Source organism: Andrographis paniculata, unplaced genomic scaffold, assembly GCF_009805555.1.
Source record: "Andrographis paniculata isolate CXL003 unplaced genomic scaffold, ASM980555v1 Contig98END, whole genome shotgun sequence".
Lineage (NCBI taxonomy): Eukaryota > Viridiplantae > Streptophyta > Magnoliopsida > Lamiales > Acanthaceae > Andrographis > Andrographis paniculata.
In genome coordinates, this window is record NW_026137637.1 from 3096386 (window position 1) to 3115244 (window position 18859).

The 18859-nt window shown below is 35.1% G+C and overlaps 1 long non-coding RNA gene and 1 pseudogene across 1 annotated transcript; both read left to right on the forward strand.

The window, feature by feature from the left end:
- The first annotated feature begins 1189 nt into the window (after positions 1-1189).
- Positions 1190-3260, forward strand: LOC127243714 (uncharacterized). Its single transcript, XR_007837022.1, has 3 exons — positions 1190-1251; positions 2842-2979; positions 3144-3260. It is a non-coding gene; the product is annotated as an uncharacterized LOC127243714 (long non-coding RNA).
- Positions 3258-17751, forward strand: LOC127243791 (SNF2 domain-containing protein CLASSY 3-like; annotated as a pseudogene).
- Positions 17752-18859: the final 1108 nt, after the last annotated feature.

Here is an 18859-nt window from a genome sequence, read left to right on the forward strand (position 1 = left end):
CCATTTCAATCTTTTTTACAAGATGTTGACGTTTGACTGCTTTTGCAATGCATATAATATTACAACGGCCGATTTTTTGAATTACCTACCAACGGAGATCGTTCTTACAATCCTTTCGCTATTGACTGATCGCCTAGACTGATTCGAATATCTTCCGTTAGTGGCACCTTGTACCATTTTGGTGAGTTATTTAAGTGCACACATTTATTTTTATTGAAGTTCTTAAAAGAAAAAAGACAAAACAAAGGCAATTGATCATTATATGTTACATACGATCTTCTTGTATGCTAGCCTTATTGATTTCAGCAAGTAAGAAATTAATTTTGACATGTTGCATTTATGTAATTATCATACAGTGTGAAGTTATGACCTACTTAACCTTTACATTTATTTTTGCAACACCTACTCAATGTTTCTATTACCATTGACAAACTCTAGTGTAAATATTCGATTTTCGCATGATCACTAATTCTTCACATGAATGTTACATGATTTAGAATAGAATTAGAAAATACTGAAACAAATGGCAAAGCATGACTGCCACGAATATTAAAATGAACGGTAAAATTACTATTGTTTAGATATATACAAAATTTATAGCCTATAGGCACTTTACTAGTTTCAGCGACAACATAATAAGATTTCTAATATTTTTATTGACCGTAACATACGAAGGGGTAAAGATCAGTAATTTCTGCGAACACAACAAGGGTTTTCTCTCAAAACAGGTCCCTTGTGGTATGAAATTTGGCCATGCATTTCAATAACATCTATTTACACTTATAGGCCCTGTTATTGTCTGTATCGCAGCCTTTTATCAATGTTTTGTATCTCTTATATTTATATGTCATGCTACTACATTCTCAGAAATTTTATTCCAGATTATCCAATAGTCACTTCAATCTTTCTTACAAGATGTTGACGTTGATTACTTTTGCAATCTATATGATATTACAATGGCAGATTTCTTGGATTATCTACCACTTGTGATTGTTCTTACATTTTTGTAATTTATTTATTTATTTTAGAAAATGAATTTCTATAGTCCTCCAACTTTTATTTTTTAGATCAAGTTTATTTCTCAACATGATCATGGATGTACTTTTTCGAACTTCGTCTCCTTTTTTTTTTCTTTAGCTGAATGAATGATTAATTTATTCATCGATGTTTTCTATCTCAATTTCTTGCAGATATTTGGCGGCATCGTGCTCTTCTTGTTTGATTTGTTTTTTATTTGGGTGATCTAAGCAGGTATACATATGTGATCTTCTTTCTTTAATCTCTTAGATTTTCAGAATTAAAACTTGTGTTTCAAGAAATGAAATGCTTATTTATTTACTTTTATATATATAAATATATAAAAAGAAAAACCCATCTTCCTTTACCTAATATTATATTCTCTTTCTTTTCAAAGTTCTTCGATTTTCATTAATGTTATTTTTTTATTATTATTTTTCAATATGTGATGTTTTGGAAGTTAAGTTTCACCCTTCGATCAACATAACTAAATTTATTTTTGCACATTGTGTTATGTTGACCTCTTTGCGCTTATTTTTTACTCTAGGAATATATTGTTTTAAAAGAAAATAATTTTTAGCTACATAAGTATCTCCCTGATCTTAATCTTATGCATTGAGTAGATTTTTATTGTATTGGTTGGAGTTATGACTCACTTAACTTTCATATTTGTTTTCTTTTTCCAACACCTACTCAATGTTTCAACAAATGTTTGATCAAATATTACATAGTTTGATAGTATTTTATTATTTGATGTAGTATAAACATTTGTTAACTTAGATTCTTAGAAAAGTATAAAGTTTCAATTACACATGTTCATTAATTTTTCATAACCATGTTTTGGATATGTAAGTAATTGGGATATGCTTCATTATCTTAAATATTCACATAAATGTCCCGTGTGTAAGAATATAATAAAAAAAAACATAGGAAAAAAAATCTTATTTTTTCATCAAAAGACATAAGTGATTTTGAAGCTTTTGCCATTGCTAAGTATTAAATTTACTAATACTCTATTATCTCCCAACATTGCGGCTATATTTTTTGAGGGAGCTTGCTTATATAGAAAGAGAGAAGGTTGTTGGTATTTACATTTTGATTTTATATAGTTACATATTTTGTTAAACATAACAAAGTACTTGATTATTTGATAGATGAACAACTAGGGCTGTTTGTATTTTATATTTATTTTTATTTATAATTTCTTGAAATAGTGTAAATGAAGCATTTGTTCTTTTAAAGGTTCAAAGTGAATGTTGTTATATATGTCCTTACATTCTGATATATCTTGCTTTCTATTATTGAAGTATTACTATTATTATTATTATTATTATTATACATATTTTTTATAAATGTCATATAGTAATATAAATATATAATTAGATTCTTCTGCCGGAGGAACTCTATCTGTCCTACGTGATATATATACACACTAGACATTTACATGTTCTTTTCACTTATGAAATGTTATTTTGCTTTGGAAGGACTTCATCTTTCTTACATATTATATAACATACACGCTTATAGTTGGATGTTTGTCCTTTGGTATGTAGTATACTATTTTGGGATCGGAGCCGATAAGTTTTTTGAATAAGTTTTCATGTGTATCTTCATGTTGTCAGAAGCAACAAGTAATGGGTAAATTCTGACACTCTAAGATATTGAACGCAATCTAAAGGAAATTAAAGATCCAAATGTCCATTTAATTTTTTCACGGCATCTAAGGAGTGCGGATTTATTGCTAGTAACATGCATGGTGTCTTTTTTTTCTTTTTTTCTTTTTAAGCATTTCACTATATTTAACCCCTCTATATTTTTATGTAGAATAATCATCAATCAATGGATAAGAGAAGGGAATTGCCATCTCCGTCAATGACCAATATGGACGACGGAAGGGCTGGTTCATTGAGCACTGGCAGAGTCCAAAGACATGACGAAAGACACATTTCTTTTGACAATAAGGTGCTAATAGATTAACAAAGTTTATAAAATGAGCTCAATGATTCAATTAGTACGCACAAGTAGATATTGAATGCCTTTTCTGAACAATTTCCTCACTAAATATGCATTCCGAATCTTTTATTCGATACTCAAATTGAACTTTCATGGCCTTCCGGTCGATGAAGAGCTTCAAACAGCTCAAACTGAAGGATGCCCGGAGCCCGAAATCTACACGGATTTGCAAAAGTGGCGGGGATGGAGAAGATATGCCGTATTCGCTTAAGGAGATGACGAAGTTTATGACGGGGGCTAAAGCGAAGAAGCTGAAGCCTAAAAGATTTGACATCTCCAAAATCCTGAGGGAATCTATTCTCGGACAACCGTCTCGATCAATGCATACTGGAGAAGGGAGTGGGGCGGCAGAAGCAGCTGAAGGCTACCCTCCTCTTCCAAAGAAGTTTCGGTTTGAGGACGATGTCGTGCCACTCACAGAAGAGGGACAGAGACAAGCTGAGCGGGCGGAGGAGATGGAAGACTTGTTTGAAGAGTACAACTTTAGTTGTGCTGTTGAGGAAATACGAACAACTGCCAGCCGTGAGGTAAGTAAACCATTTCCAGCACTTGTGTAGAATAATTCAATATTCAAACAATAGACAAGAACTGATTTGACATGGATTGAGAACTAAATCGGCACTATTATTATAATTATTCAGAAAGTGAAATGATCACTAATGATCAATTCATGGCCTGCAGGTTCTTGGAGTAGACGATGAGGAGGACGAAGAAACTCAGGAGCGCAGGTGTGCTCGAGGGCTGCATGAATTGATATTCGAAGACGATCGAGGATGGTTTTGTATCTACTGTCAGCATGTGGCGATTCAACCGAAGGATGTAATTCCTCCATAGGTAAGTATATATCAATTTCTTCCTTAAATAACTGAAATCAGAAAACCATCGGACTATGGGGAACATCAAAATTGTTCCTTTTAATTAATTATCCACCATCCCTAATTCTATACTAATTTGTTATCTGAATGTAGGTCAGTGCAATTTTAGGTTGATTTAAAATTTGTGCAGCTACCCTTATTCATACCACTTCTTCTTCTTTCTATCGCAGGCGATCAAAGCTCGTAATGCTTCCGGAAAGAAGAAGCAGGAGAAAGGGAAGGGTCTGGATCTTAGCGCCGTTAATCTCCCAGAAGCTGATGCAGCGGATATAAGCAGCTGGACTAGCGGCTCAGTGTGGAGCATCAAGGCTGGTGTGCGGGAAAGTATGTACGAACACCAGCAAGAAGGATTTGAGTTCCTCTGGAGGAACTAGGCAGGCAGTACCGATATTGCCGATTTAAAGAACTCAAATATAGCTGGAGTGGGCGGATGCATCATTTCTCATGCCCCAGGGACAGGAAAGACACGACTCATGATCGTATTCCTCGAGACATATCTAAAGATGTATCTAAACAGTCTGCCGATGATCATCGCCCCGGCTGGATTGCTTCAGAACTGGGAAGGGGAGTTCAGTAAGTGGAATTCCGGGTTTAATTTCCACAACCTGAACAATCTTACAATTATCGGTGACGAGATCGCGGCTGCTGATCATCTCCTTCAAGGAACGAGTATCAGATGGAGGGACATGGAGGCAATCCGGATTGTAAAGATATATTCATGGAAGAGAGGGGGAGGCCTTTTGGGGATTAGCTACAGTCTGTTTGAGAAACTGACGGCGCAGAAAAACGTGGAAGCAGATGCAGGCGAAGAGGGGCAGAGGTCGGGTGTTGAAAAGAACTTCGAAATTCTGAGGTCAATACTTCTTGAGATGCCTGGACTGGTGATTCTTGATGAAGGCCATACTCCACACAAAGTAAAATTGGACTTCACTGGTCCAGCTCAAGACCGAAAAGCGTGTTATATTGTCTGGGATTCTTTTCGAGAACAACTTTAGAGAGCTGTTCAACTCATTGAACATCGTAAGGCCTACAGTTGCAGAAGCAGCTATGCAGGACCCGACATTCACTGAGATTCTGCATTCAGATAGGAAATGCCGGAGATCTAGGCATGCTTTGCTTCTGGAATCCATCAACCATGCAGTGGAGAGGCTTAAAGTCTCAATGTCGCCGTTTGTGCATGTGCACAAAGGCTCTATCCTGCAAAAGAGTCTTCCCGGATTAAGAGAATGTGTCGTCCTCTTGAAATCGACTGGATTGCAAAAGAATCTGATCGACTGGTTGGAAAGGGAACGACTAAGGAAAACAATTAAGAGTTAAGATTTTGGATTTTCTTTGGTATCTGTTCATCCGGGCCTTATCCAACGATGCAAGTCGCAAGTGCCAACTGATGGAATTGATATGCAAGGCTAGAGAAAGAGCTGCTCTGAGGGCAACGCCAGAATGTGATCAACGCATTCAACGATCCAGAAAATGATTCGAAGATCATGCTGGCGTCGACGAAGTGCTGCTCTGAAGGCATTAGTCTGGTTGGGGCTTCCAGGGTCATTCTTCTGGACGTTCTCTAGAATCCTTCTGTCCAGCAGCAGGCAATCTGTGAAGCTTATAGGATTGGGCAAAACAAGTTTGTTCATACCTACCATCTTATGACTGCTGGCACGACTGAGGCGGACAAATATTGCCGGCAAGCTGAGAAAGAGCGGCTATCCGAATTAGTGTTTTGCTCTTCTTCAAATGAGAAAGCTATCTCAAAGCAGCCGATGCCGGAGATTGAGGACAAGATTCTTGAGGCGATGGTCAAGCACGGAATGACAAAAGACTAATGTTTCTTCCTCCTCTGTCTCTGAAAATTTTTTCTTGGATGGACTGTCGGACAGGTATAGTTATTTCATGAAATGAGAGCAGCCAAGACAACAGCAGTCCCATCTTGTTTGTGGACACCAAGCCTAAGGATGATATCCCAATGTGTCCACTTTAACATAACAAAGACTCCTCTCCTCGATATGTAGTAAGTACAAGTACAATATTTTTGTTTTCTTCATACATGCTCCCTGTCTCACTCTCTCTCTCTCACTATATATTATTTTCTTCACAGCAGAAACAATAAATGATGGATTGTAGTTCGTATAGGTTTCTTATATTTTTAAAATTTTATTTTTCGACGGATGGTTGGTCTAATTTTGCTAAATCTGTGTACCGGGAAAGTGATGCGGGTGAAAGGACAGTGATCCTTGTGATAAAGCAAAGAAACTTACTGGCAACCGCCTGTCATCTAGAGCTAACTGCAGACACCCGACGGTCTGTCTGTTTCTCTGTTTTTTATCCGTAAGTAGAAGTGAACACTAATGTTTTCTTGAAGCTATCCGGTTTCTCTGCTGTCGCTGAATATTTTCTTGGATGTAGAGGCATAGTTATTTCATGAAGACTGTGGACGAGAGCAGCCAGACAGCACCCAGTCCTATCTTGTTTGTGCGCACAAAGGCTAAGTATATTAACAAAACAAGGACTCGTCTCCTCAATACTTAGTAAGTACAAATACAATACTTCTGTTTTTCTACATACATGCTTCCTCTCTCACTCTCTCTCACACAATACATTATTTATGTGATGGGTTATATTGTTTCCGAAAGAAGTTTTGAATTTTTAAATTTTTTTCAACGGCAGAAACAAAAAATGGTGGATTGTAGTTCATATAGGTTTCTTATGAGTTCTAAATTTTGCTTTTCGACGGATGGCTGGTTTGACATTGTTAAATCTGTGTACCAGGAAAGTGCTGCGGCTGAAAAGAAAGTGATCGTTGCGATAAAGCAGGGAAATTTGCTGGCAACCGAAGGTGCGCTGTTTCTTGTCCTTAAGTAGAAATGAACTGTAATATTTTCTGAAGTTATTCCCTTCCTCCTCCGTCGCTGAATATTTTATTGGATGGACTGTCCGACAGGCATGGTTATTTCATTAAGATGGTGGACGTGAGCAGCCAAGAAAGCCGCGGTCCCATCTTGTTTGATGACACAAAGCCTAAGGATGATATCCCAATGTTTCAACATAAACAAAACAAGGACTCCTGTCCTCAATATGTAGTAAGTACAAGTACAACACTTCTCTTTTTCTATATACATGCTTCATCTCTCTCTCTCACACTATATATTATTCCTGTGATGGGTTATATTGTTTCCGAAAGAAGTTTCAATTTTTTTCATTTTTTTTCCATGAAAGAAATAAAACGTGGATTGTAGTTCATCCAGGTTTCTTATGAATTTTAAAATTTTGTTTTTTTTATTGATGGCTGGTTTGATATTTCTAAATCTTTGTACCAGGAAAGTGGACGGCTGATTGGATTCCAGAGTCCAGGTCCAAAATCCAAGAAGGCCCAAATGCGATTTATTTTTTATTTTTCCAGGCCCATATTAAAGATATGGCTGGTCCCGTCCAGGGAGAAAAAAGGCAATATGTTGTAACAACCTAGTGTTGTATTGTGATTTCTTGAAAAGATAGATAATCTTGCTGAAGGCCCAATTTAGTTGGATAGATAATCTTGCTGAATGGTGTTAGCAATTCTTGAGGGAGATGAACACAGCTATGTGTAAGCTTAACTTGTTTTCGATTTAGCTAAGTCGTGCCTGGGTTGGAATCCCCCAGATGTAGGTCTTTTATGACCGAACTGGGTTATCAATTTCATGTCTTTTATATTTGATCTCGTAGAGTGTGCCTGTATTCTTTGATCTGTTCATGAACTGTCCTTTGAAAAATCTATGTTGGTGTTGTGTTTATCTGCTTTTCGTTTTTTGTTGTGCTTTTAATTGGTTGCTGCTTGATTTTTGAACGAATTTGAGGCCAACAATAAAAAATTTGAGGCTGATGACAGCCGTGGAGGGAAGGGGAATCTGCCTCAAAACATCAATAACTGCTGAAGGTTGGTGCCTAAGTATTAGTCTGCCCCTTTCAACTGTCTCTATGTCGAAGGCCGGTTCGAGGGACTGGCCGCGGATGCTCACCCGATGCAGGCTGCAACAATTAACCAATATATAGTGGTAAGTGATGCCCAAATTTTTTGGGTTGAATAAGATTGATCTCTATTGTTCTCTGTGCACATTTACATGCAGTATTACAAAGGCAAAGGTTGTTTAAGTACCAATGATAGTATAAACTATTCCTTGGGTCTCTTTGCACCATCCCCAAGAGTTCGATCTTCAGAAACCCTCCCACACATAGAACTGGTTCAGGCAGTGTAAATGTTTGCTTGAGGAGACTCTGGCCATATGCAATTCATATTAGAGCAAATGTAAGTTATTATTTTCAACCAAAAATCATTTGGAATTAGGACAACTGCTAGTGCATAACCTGTTCCATGGGGAATTGAGGCGATGTATAACCCCAGACGACGTGGTCATCCTTTATATCCCCCGGCAAGTTAATGTCCTGGTGTGTTTGATATTTTGGCAACGTACTATGCCCCATGCTGAATTGGAGTGACATAGCAGAGAATATATATTGTCTATTACCATAATGTCCTGAAAGGGAATGCAAATAGGATAGAAGAACTCAGTTAGGATTCCCAACATAAAATAGGATGAACATAAATGTGTCGAGACACTGGAAAGTATAGAATACCAGGAGAAGGCTGGATTTGAATGTCTGATACAATGCAAACTCCGCCATTGAGTTTGAAAAGTATGGTCTCAGACACATTAGCGTCGGTGTGCCCTTTGCTCGACCAATACATTTTGTTTGGGAGGAGTGCATGAATGATGCTCTTTCCTATATAATGGCTTGTAGAAGAAGCTCCGATGACAAACCAATGCAATTCTTTGGATTAATCATACTTGCTTTCTACAAAAAGCAAGGAGGCTTGAGTACAGTTTGTGTTCCTTCCGAAGATCATTGAATCTTTGAAGATGGTGCTTCTTCTTCTGGTTCATAATTGGGTCGCAGTAGTTTGTATTCTTGAGCATTGGAGCTCTCCTTAGACAAGCTGTTTTTGCAATTGCATTTTGGACAACTGAAAAAACAAAACACAACGTGTGTAAAAATGGATAAGAGTAATTTTCCTAGCTAACATAATGATAAGCTGCGTATATTAAGTGTTTACACATTTCATTCTGCTTGAATATAATAATAATAAAAATAAAAATTCAGCAATAGACTTGAAAGTAAAGATAAAATAAATAATGAAAACAAAAATTTAGTATGTTGTATCTAACGGCCGTAAATTGCAATTAGGGTGTGCTTTTTGACAAACTTTACAAAAGTTTACTATTCCTCAAAATTCATATTTTATATATTCTTCTAAAAATCAAATTTATATTCAAAACACTATATCAATATCTATTCATATCATGTCATATAATTATTTAAATTAAATTTATAAATATTCAAATCGTAAACCAAAATCCAATGCCCCTCACAAACACACCTCTATGTGCATTGCATAGGACAGTAGATTGTTCAACAAAGTAACCATATCAATTGTTGTGACGCTTTTAAATATCAGAAATGTTATCATATTGTCTATGAAACTAGTAAAGTGCCTATAAGCAATAAATTCTTGATATATCTAAACAATATTATTATTATTATTATTATTACTATTATTATTATTATTATTATTATAATAACATGAGAACATGCAGCCACTACCTCGGGTGCGCTTTGGGTAAACCCCCGGCCGAACATAAAAGCCTACAAAATTGGCCCGACAAGGCAAGTCGCGCTAGACGAATCACGTGTGGTAGGCACTACATAGAGGCAGCGGGCTTTGATAAACAACAGTAATTCTGATTGTGTTATATATAGTTTATTTGAGTATTATTGTTAATTGTGTAACATTCATGTCAAGAATTAATAATCACGTGATAATCGAATATTTAGATTGGAATACATCAAATAATAATATATTACTAAACATATGTAATATTTGATCAAAAGGTTGTAGAAACATTGAGTAGATGTTCATAAAAAAATAATAATAATAATAATAAACAATTTAAAGGTTAAGTTGGTCATTACTTCATCCTACATGATAATTACATACATACATGTCAAAATTAAGTGCTTGGTTGATGAAATCAATAAAAAAATCTTGATCCCCAGCTACCCGACAAGAAGATCGTATGTAACATATAATGATCAAGTGTCTTTGTTGAGTCTATTTGACAGGAACTTCAATAACAATGAATGTGTGCATTTAAATTACTCACCAAAATGGTACCATGTACGAGTAACGGCTGACATTCGGATCATGGCCACGGGATCAATCAATAGGGTAAGGATTGTAATAATGATCTCCATTGGTAGATAATCTAGAAAGTCTGCCATTGTAATATTATATTCACTGCAAAAGTAGTCAACGTCAAAATCTTGTAAGATAGATTGAAATAACTATTGGATAATTTGAAACTAAAAATTCTAAGAAATCTATAGCATGACAGCATGACATATAAGTAAAAGAGATCGAAAACAATGACAAAGTGCTGCCATTCAGACAATAATCGAACTATAAGTGTAAATAGATGTCACATGTTTAAAAGAATGGCCAAATATCGTACCACAAGGAACTTTTTTTTGAGGAAATAATATAAAGTAGAGGAGAAAGAGTTTAAACAAATAAAAAAAAAGATGTCATCTACAGAAACCCTAGTTTTAGTTTGGGGAACCTAGAAATCAAAGAAACGGACACAGATTTGTAGTACTTGCTTAGATTAATTAATCAAATCAAACAAGAAGAAACAAGGGCAATAAAAAATCTGCAACAAATTATGCTAAAAATAGAAGATGTTAATCATGTATTAGGATTCCGAGAAATGGAGACGAAGGTCCATAAAAGTGCCACCATAAAAATAGAAGATGTTAATCATGTATTAGGATTCCGAGAAATGGAGACGAAGGTCCATAAAAGTGCCACCATAAAAATAGAAGATGTTAATCATGTATTATGTTCTATCTCATTCCTTCTAGTTATGTTTATTCTTGTTGTAGTATTCTTAATTATTTTGTGACTATTGCGTTGTTCATTTCTTTTTTGTGATATGTCACATTGAAGACAATTGGATTCTTGATCAACTTGGTTAATTGTTCGTTTATTTCATAGGAACATACTATATTTAGAATATGCATTTGATCGGTGGAACCTTTAATACTTTTACCTATGAATGTATTTTTTTTTGCCAAATCTCTCAAAGCGTGTCTTTATAATATTGTAATTTATTTTTAAATTACAGATTTATAGTATTTGTGCAATTAAGATCATCATAAATTGGTTTAGAGTTATTTATTTCTTCTGGCTTGTCATTTGTGCAATTAAGATCATCATAGATTGCTTTAGAGGTATTGATTTTTTCTGGTTCTCTTCATTTACAGTTATTTGGTTTGGACTGATTGCGACTGTTATCAAGGAGTTAAATGCAATTAATTATGGTAAATTGAATGCATCACATACTTTACTTTACATATCCAACGATTAGCTTAGGGTCCCACTGTTCATCATATTTGGAATGACCAAAAAAGGTGTTCATTACAATAATATTAATGGGCTTAAATAAAAAATAAAAATAAAAAATTTCAAACAAAACCCAAGCAGAAAACACCTCAAGAATATACCATTAATCCCGATTTTCTCTTTTTCGTCATCTTCTCTCCCTCTCCAAATCCCAAAAACTCAGTCGCATTTTCTTGTCGGAAGTCTCTCCCTCTTCTTCTCACTCTCCCTCTCCTTCTCTCCCTAGCGAAATTTCCCCGAATCCACCTGAATTTCACGAACAGAGCTCAGAGGTGTGTATGTGTTTCTGTGTATCCATCGACCTTTCAAATTGTTTTGGAGCCACTTTTATCAAGCTACATCTATCTCTATTTCTCTGAATCGGAAAGAATGATTAAAAAATCTTTGCTTTGTAGCTTAATTTCTTGCAAATTCTTGGTCGCCCTTGTTCTTCTCGTTTGATTTGATTAATTTAAGCAAACACTACAGATTTGTATCCATTTCTTTGAGTTTTAGATTTTCACAAACTATAACTAGGGTTTCACTTGGTGAATGAAAATTCTTCCTCTTATACTTCATTTTATATTCTATTTCTTTTAAAGTTCCTTCATTTTGATTTTGACTGTAACATACAAAGGGGTAAATATAATAAAGATTAGTAATTTTCATTAACAAAATAAGGGCTTTTTTTTTTTTTTTCTCAAAACAAGTCCCTTGTGGTATGAAATTTGGGTGCTCATTTCAATAACATCTATTTACACTTATAGGCCCCATATTGTTTGTATCCCTGCCTTTTATCAAAGGTTTGTATTTTTTTTTTTTTTATATGTCATGCTACTGCATTCTTAGAACTTTTATTCAAGATTATATTATCCAATAGTCATTTCAATCTTTTTTACAAGATGTTGACGTTTGACTGCTTTTGCAATGCATATAATATTACAACTAGTGATTTTTTGAATTACCTACCAATGGAGATCGTTCTTACAATCCTTTCGCTATTGACTGATCGCCTAGACTGATTTGAATATCTTCCGTTAGTGGCACCTTGTACCATTTTGGTGAGTTATTTAAATGCACACATTTATTTTTATTGAAGTTCTTAAAAAAATAAAGACAATACAAAGGCAATTGATCATTATACGTTGCATACGATCTTCTTGTATGCTAGCCTTATTGATTTCAGCAAGTGAGAAATTAATTTTGACATGTTGCATTTATGTAATTATCATACAGTGTGAAGCTTTACATTTATTTTTTCATTACCTACTCAATGTTTCTATTACCATTGACAAACTCTAGTGTAAATATTCGATTTTCGCATGATCACTAATTCTTCACATGAATGTTACATGATTTAGAATAGAATTAGAAAATACTGAAAAATGTGGCAAAGCATGACTGCCACGAATATTAAAATAAACTGTAAAATTACTATTGTTTAGATATATACAAAACTTATAGCCTATAGGCACTTTACTAGTTTCAGCGACAACATAATAAGATTTCTAATATTTTTATTGACCGTAACATACAAAGGGGTAAAGATCAGTAATTTCCACAAACACAACAAGGGTTTTCTCTCAATACAGGTCCCTTGTGGTATGAAATTTGGCCATTCATTTCAATAACATCTATTTACACTTATAGGCCCCGTTATTGTCTGTATCGCAGCCTTTTATCAATGTTTTGTATCTCTTTTATTTATATGTCATGCTACTATATTCTCAGAAATTTTATTCCAAATTATCCAATAGTCACTTCAATCTTTCTTACAAGATGTTGACGTTGACTACTTTTGCAATCTATATAATATTACAATGGCAGATTTCTTGAATTATCTACCAATTGAGATTGTTCTTACATTCCTCGCGCTATTGATTGATCCCCTACACTGATTCGATTGTCTTCCGTTTGTCGCACCTGGTACCATTTCGGTGAGTTTTTTAAATGCACACATTTATTGTTATTGAAGTTCTCATCAAATAGACTCAACAAAGGCAATTGATCATTATATGTTGCATACGATCTTTGTCTACTAGCCTTATTGACTTCAGCAAGTGAGCACTTAATTTTGACATGTTGCATTTATGTAATTATCATATAGTGTGAAGTTATGACGGACTTAACCTTTACATTGTTTTTTCAACACCTACTCAATGTTTCTATAACCGTTTGAGGTACTCTAGTGTAAATATTCAATTTTCACATGATCATTAATTCTTCACATCAATATTACATGATTAAGAATATATTAGCAAATACTAAAACGAGAAATAGCAAAGCATGACTGCCACAAATACTAATATATTCATGCAGACTGAAATGCTAAACACTAGTACAAACAAAAATAGCAAAAACAAAAACGAGAAACACCTGGAGAAGATTCCGCTGCAATATCAGTTACCTCTTTTACTTGCATTCGACTTTGGCTTCCTATTGTCTGCACAGCAGGGCACACCCGATCGAAAAACCAAACAGAAACGCAAATTTCATCGACAAGACCAATCAAACATAGGTAAAATCGAAGAGGAACCTGAACCTGAACCTGAGCATCCTTCCTAAGCAGGCGAAACCAGCAAGTCATTTCTTAACCCTTACCTTCCCCTCCAAACACTTTTTTCACCTCCAAAAACTTTGATCTCCAGCTCAAACCCCACCAAATTCATTGATTATGACCCAATTTCGGTTTTGGTCATGTTTCGGAAAAAATTCGAAACACTTTATTCGTCTTAGCCCCTCTCCCTTCCACCCTCTTATTCTCACCAGAATACCTTTCAGGAGCCCTCCTTCAAATCAACAATTTGTCAAAGGAAAGTTTGCAGCCGGTGCTGAAAGATTTTTGATTGATGATTAAAAAAGAAATTACAAAGCCTATTTATACACAATTTTTTCCTGGAGCTAATGTTTAGCCATGAATGTGTCTTAGACAAATCCAAAGTAATGACATGATATAGGCTAATTTCCTGCATGGGGTTACATTTTTGTAATTTATTTATTTATTTTAGAAAATGAATTACTATAGTCCTCCAACTTTTATTTTTTAGATCAAGTTTATTTCTGAAAATGATCATGGATGTACTTTTTCGAGCTTTGTCTCCTTTTTTTTTTTTGCTTTAGCTGAATGAATGATAAATTTATTCATCAATGTTTTCTAACTCAATTTCTTGCACATATTTGGCGGCATCGTGCTCTTCTTGTTTATTTGTGTTTGATTTGGGTAATCTAAGAAGGTATACATATGTGATCTTCTTTCTTTATCTCTTAGATTTTCAGAATTAAAACTTGTGTTTCAAGAAATGAAATGCTTATTTATTTACTTTTTTGCACATATAAAAAAAACGAAAAACCCATCTTCCTTTACCTAATATTATTATTGATTTTCGTCAATGTTATTTTTTTATTATTATTTTTCAATATGTGATGTTTTGGAAGTTAAGTTTCACCCTTCGATCAACATAACTAAATTTATTTCTAAAACAATCATCAAATTTGATTTTTACCATTACGATACTTACACTATTGATTGATTGATTCCCCGGATACGATCGCAACGTCTTTCTTAGTCGCGCTTGGTTCAACGGCGGGGTTATCTTGACATAGGTTTGCCTTGTTAGTTATTTAAATGCACTAATTTATTTTTATTACAGTTCCTATCAAATCCAATCATGGATTGTCTGGTAGCTTGTTGTCAAGTTTATTTAATTGTTTTTATTGATGTCATCAAGTGAAAATTTTACTTTTGCAGATTGTGTTATGTTGACCTCTTTGCGCTTATTTTTCACTCTAGAAATATATTGTTTTAAAAGAAAATAATTTTTAGCTACATAAGTATCTCTTTGATCTTAATCTTATGCATTGAGTAGATTTTTATTGTGTTGGTTGGAGTTATGTCTCACTTAACTTTCATATTTTGTTTTCTTTTTCCAACACCTACTCAATGTTTCAACAAATGTTTGATCAAATATTACATAGTTTGATAGTATTTTATTATTTGATGTAGTATAAACATTTGTTAACTTAGATTCATAGTAAAGTGTAAAGGTTCAATTACACATGTTCATTAATTTTTCACAACAATGTTTTGGATATGTAAGTAATTGGGATATGCTTCGTTATCTTAAATTTTCACATAAATGTCCCGTGTGTAAGAATATAATAATAAAAAAAAATATACGAAAAAAATCTTATTATTTCATCAAAAGACATAAGTGATTTTGAAGCTTTTGCCATTGCTAAGTATTAAATTTACTAATACTCTATTATCTCCCAACATTGGGGCTATATTTTTGGAGGGAGCTTGCTTATATAGAAAGAGAAAAGGTTGTTGGTATTTACATTTTGATTTTATATAGTTACATATTTTGTTAAACATAACAAACTACTTGATTATTTGATAGATGAACAACTAGGCCTGTTTGTATTTTATATTTATTTTTATTTATTATTTCTTGAAATAGTGTAATTGAAGAATTTGTTTTTTTAAAGGTTCAAAGTGAATGTTGTAATATGTGTCCTTACATTCTGATATATCTTGCTTTATTATTGAAGTATTACTATTATTATTATTATTACTATTATACATGTTTTTTATAAATGTGATATAGTAATATAAATATATAATTAGATTCTTCTGCCGGAGGAACTCTATCTGTCCTACGTGATATATATACATACTAGACATTTACATATTCTTTTCACTTATGAAATGTTATTTTGCTTTGGAAGGACTTCATCTTTCTTACATATTATATAACATAAACGCTTATAGTTGGATGTTTGTCCTTTGGTATGTAGTATACTTTTTTGGGATCGGAGCCGATAAGTTTCTTGAATAAGTTTTCATGTGTATCATCATGTTGTCAGAAGCAACAAGTAATGGGTAAATTCTGGCACTCTAACATATTGAACGCAGTCTAAAGGAAATTAAAGATCCAAATGTCCATTTAACTTTTTCACGGCAGCTAAGGAGTGCGGATTTATTGCTAGTAATATGCATGGTGTCTTTTTTTCTTTTTAAGCATTTCACTATGTTTAACCCCTCTATACTTTTATGTAGAATAATCATCAATCAATGGATAAGAGAAGGGAATTGCCATCTCCGTCAATGACCAATATGGACGACGGAAGGGCTGGTTCATTGAGCACTGGCAGAGTCCACAGACACGACGAAAGACACATTTCTTTTGACGATAAGGTGCTAATAGATTAACAAAGTTTATAAAATGAGCTCAATGATTCAATTAGTTCGCACAATTAGACATTGAATGCCTTTTATGAACAATTTCTTCACTAAATATGCATTCCGATTCTTTTATTCGATACTCAAATTGAACTTTCATGGCCTACCGGTCAATGAAGAGCTTCAAACAGCTCAAACTGAAGGATGCCCGAAGCCCGAAAGCTACACGGATTTGCAAAAGTGGCGGGGATGGAGAAGATATGCCGTATTGGCTTAAAGTCTCAATATCGCCGTTTGTGCATGTGCACAAAGGCTCTATCATGCAAAAGAGTCTTCCCGGATTAAGAGACTGTGTTGTCGTCTTGAAATCGACTGGATTGCAAAAGAATCTGATCGACTGGTTGGAAAGGGAACGACTAAGGAAAACAATTAAGAGTTCAGATTTTGGATTTTCTTTGGTATCTGTTCATCCGTGCCTTATCCAACGATGCAAGTCGCAAGTGCCAACTGATGGAATTGATATGCAAGCAGCCGAGGCATCAAAGCTCAATCCCAACGAAGGAGTCAAAACAAAATTCATCATCGAGTTTGTCCGCCTTAGTATGACACTGAAGGAAAAAGTACTCATCTTTAGCCAGTACCTTCCGCCCTTGGACCTGATCGAAGAGCATCAGACCTCGACCTTCCAGTGGAATGCCGGGAAGGAAATTCTGAGGCTGGAAGGAAAGCTAGAGAAGAAGCAACGCCAGAATGTGATCAACGCATTCAACAATCCAGAAAATGATTCGAAGATCATGCTGGCGTCGACGAAGTGCTGCTCTGAGGGCATTAGTCTGGTTGGGGCTTCCAGGGTCATTCTTCTGGACGTTCTCTGGAATCCTTCTGTCCAGCAGCAGGCAATCTGTCGAGCTTATAGGATTGGGCAAAACAAGTTTGTCCATACCTACCATCTTATGACTGCTGGCACGACTGAGGCGGACAAATATTGCCGGCAAGCTGAGAAAGAGCGGCTATCCGAATTAGTGTTTTGCTCTTCTTCAAATGAGAAAGCTATCTCAAAGCAGCCGATGCCGGAGATTGAGGACAAGATTCTTGAGGCGATGGTCAAGCACGGAATGACAAAAGACATGTTTGAAAAGATCATCCACCAGCCAAAAACCACAGACTTGATCCAATCCTTAGGCCTCAGAGGTTGAGAATGCTCCCGGAAGTATTAAGGTACGGCTTGAGTGAAATTGTTTTTGAAGAAACAAATTCAGTTGATTGTGTCATTTTTGTTTGCGAATTGTTTGGCTAATTTTCTGGAAGAAATAGAATGCGAAAGAAGCTTTTTTGTTTATTTTCTTATGAATTTTAAAATTTTGTTTTTCTTATGAATGCTGCAGCTGAATTGTTGCGATAAAGCAGGGAATCCTGATGGGAACTGACTGCAGGCACCCGATGGTCTGTCTCTTTCTCTGTTTTTTATCCTTTAGTCGAAACAAACACTAATGTTTCTTCCTCCTCTGTCTCTGAAAATTTTTTCTTGGATGGACTGTCGGACAGGTAAAGTTATTTCATGAAATGAGAGCAGCCAAGACAGCAGCAGTCCCATCTTGTTTGTGGACACCAAGCCTAAGGATGATATCCCAATGTGTCCACTTTAACATAACAAAGACTCCTCTCCTCGATATGTAGTAAGTACAAGTACAATACTTTTGTTTTCTTCATACATGCTCCCTCTCTCACTCTCTCTCTCACTATATATTATTTTCTTCACAGCAGAAACAATAAATGATGGATTGTAGTTCGTATATGTTTCTTATGATTTTTAAAATTTTATTTTTCGACGGATGGTTGATCTGATTTTGCTAAATCTGTGTACCGGGAAAATGATGCGGGTGAAAGGACAGTGATCCTTGTGATAAAGCAAAGAAACTTACTCGCAACCGCCTGTCATCTAGAGCTAACTGCAGACACCCGACGGTCTGTCTGTTTCTCTGTTTTTTATCCATAAGTAGAAGTGAACACTAATGTTTTCTTGAAGCTATCCGGTTTCTCTGCTGTCGCTGAATATTTTCTTGGATGTAGAGGCATAGTTATTTCATGAAGACTGTGGACGAGAGCAGCCAAGACAGGACCCAGTCCTGTCTTGTTTGTGCGCACAAAGGCTAAGTATATTAACAAAACAAGGACTCGTCTCCTCAATACTTAGTAAGTACAAATACAATACTTCTGTTTTTCTACATACATGCTTCTTCTCTCACTCTCTCACACACAATACTTTATTTATGTGATGGGTTATATTGTTTCCGAAAGAAGTTT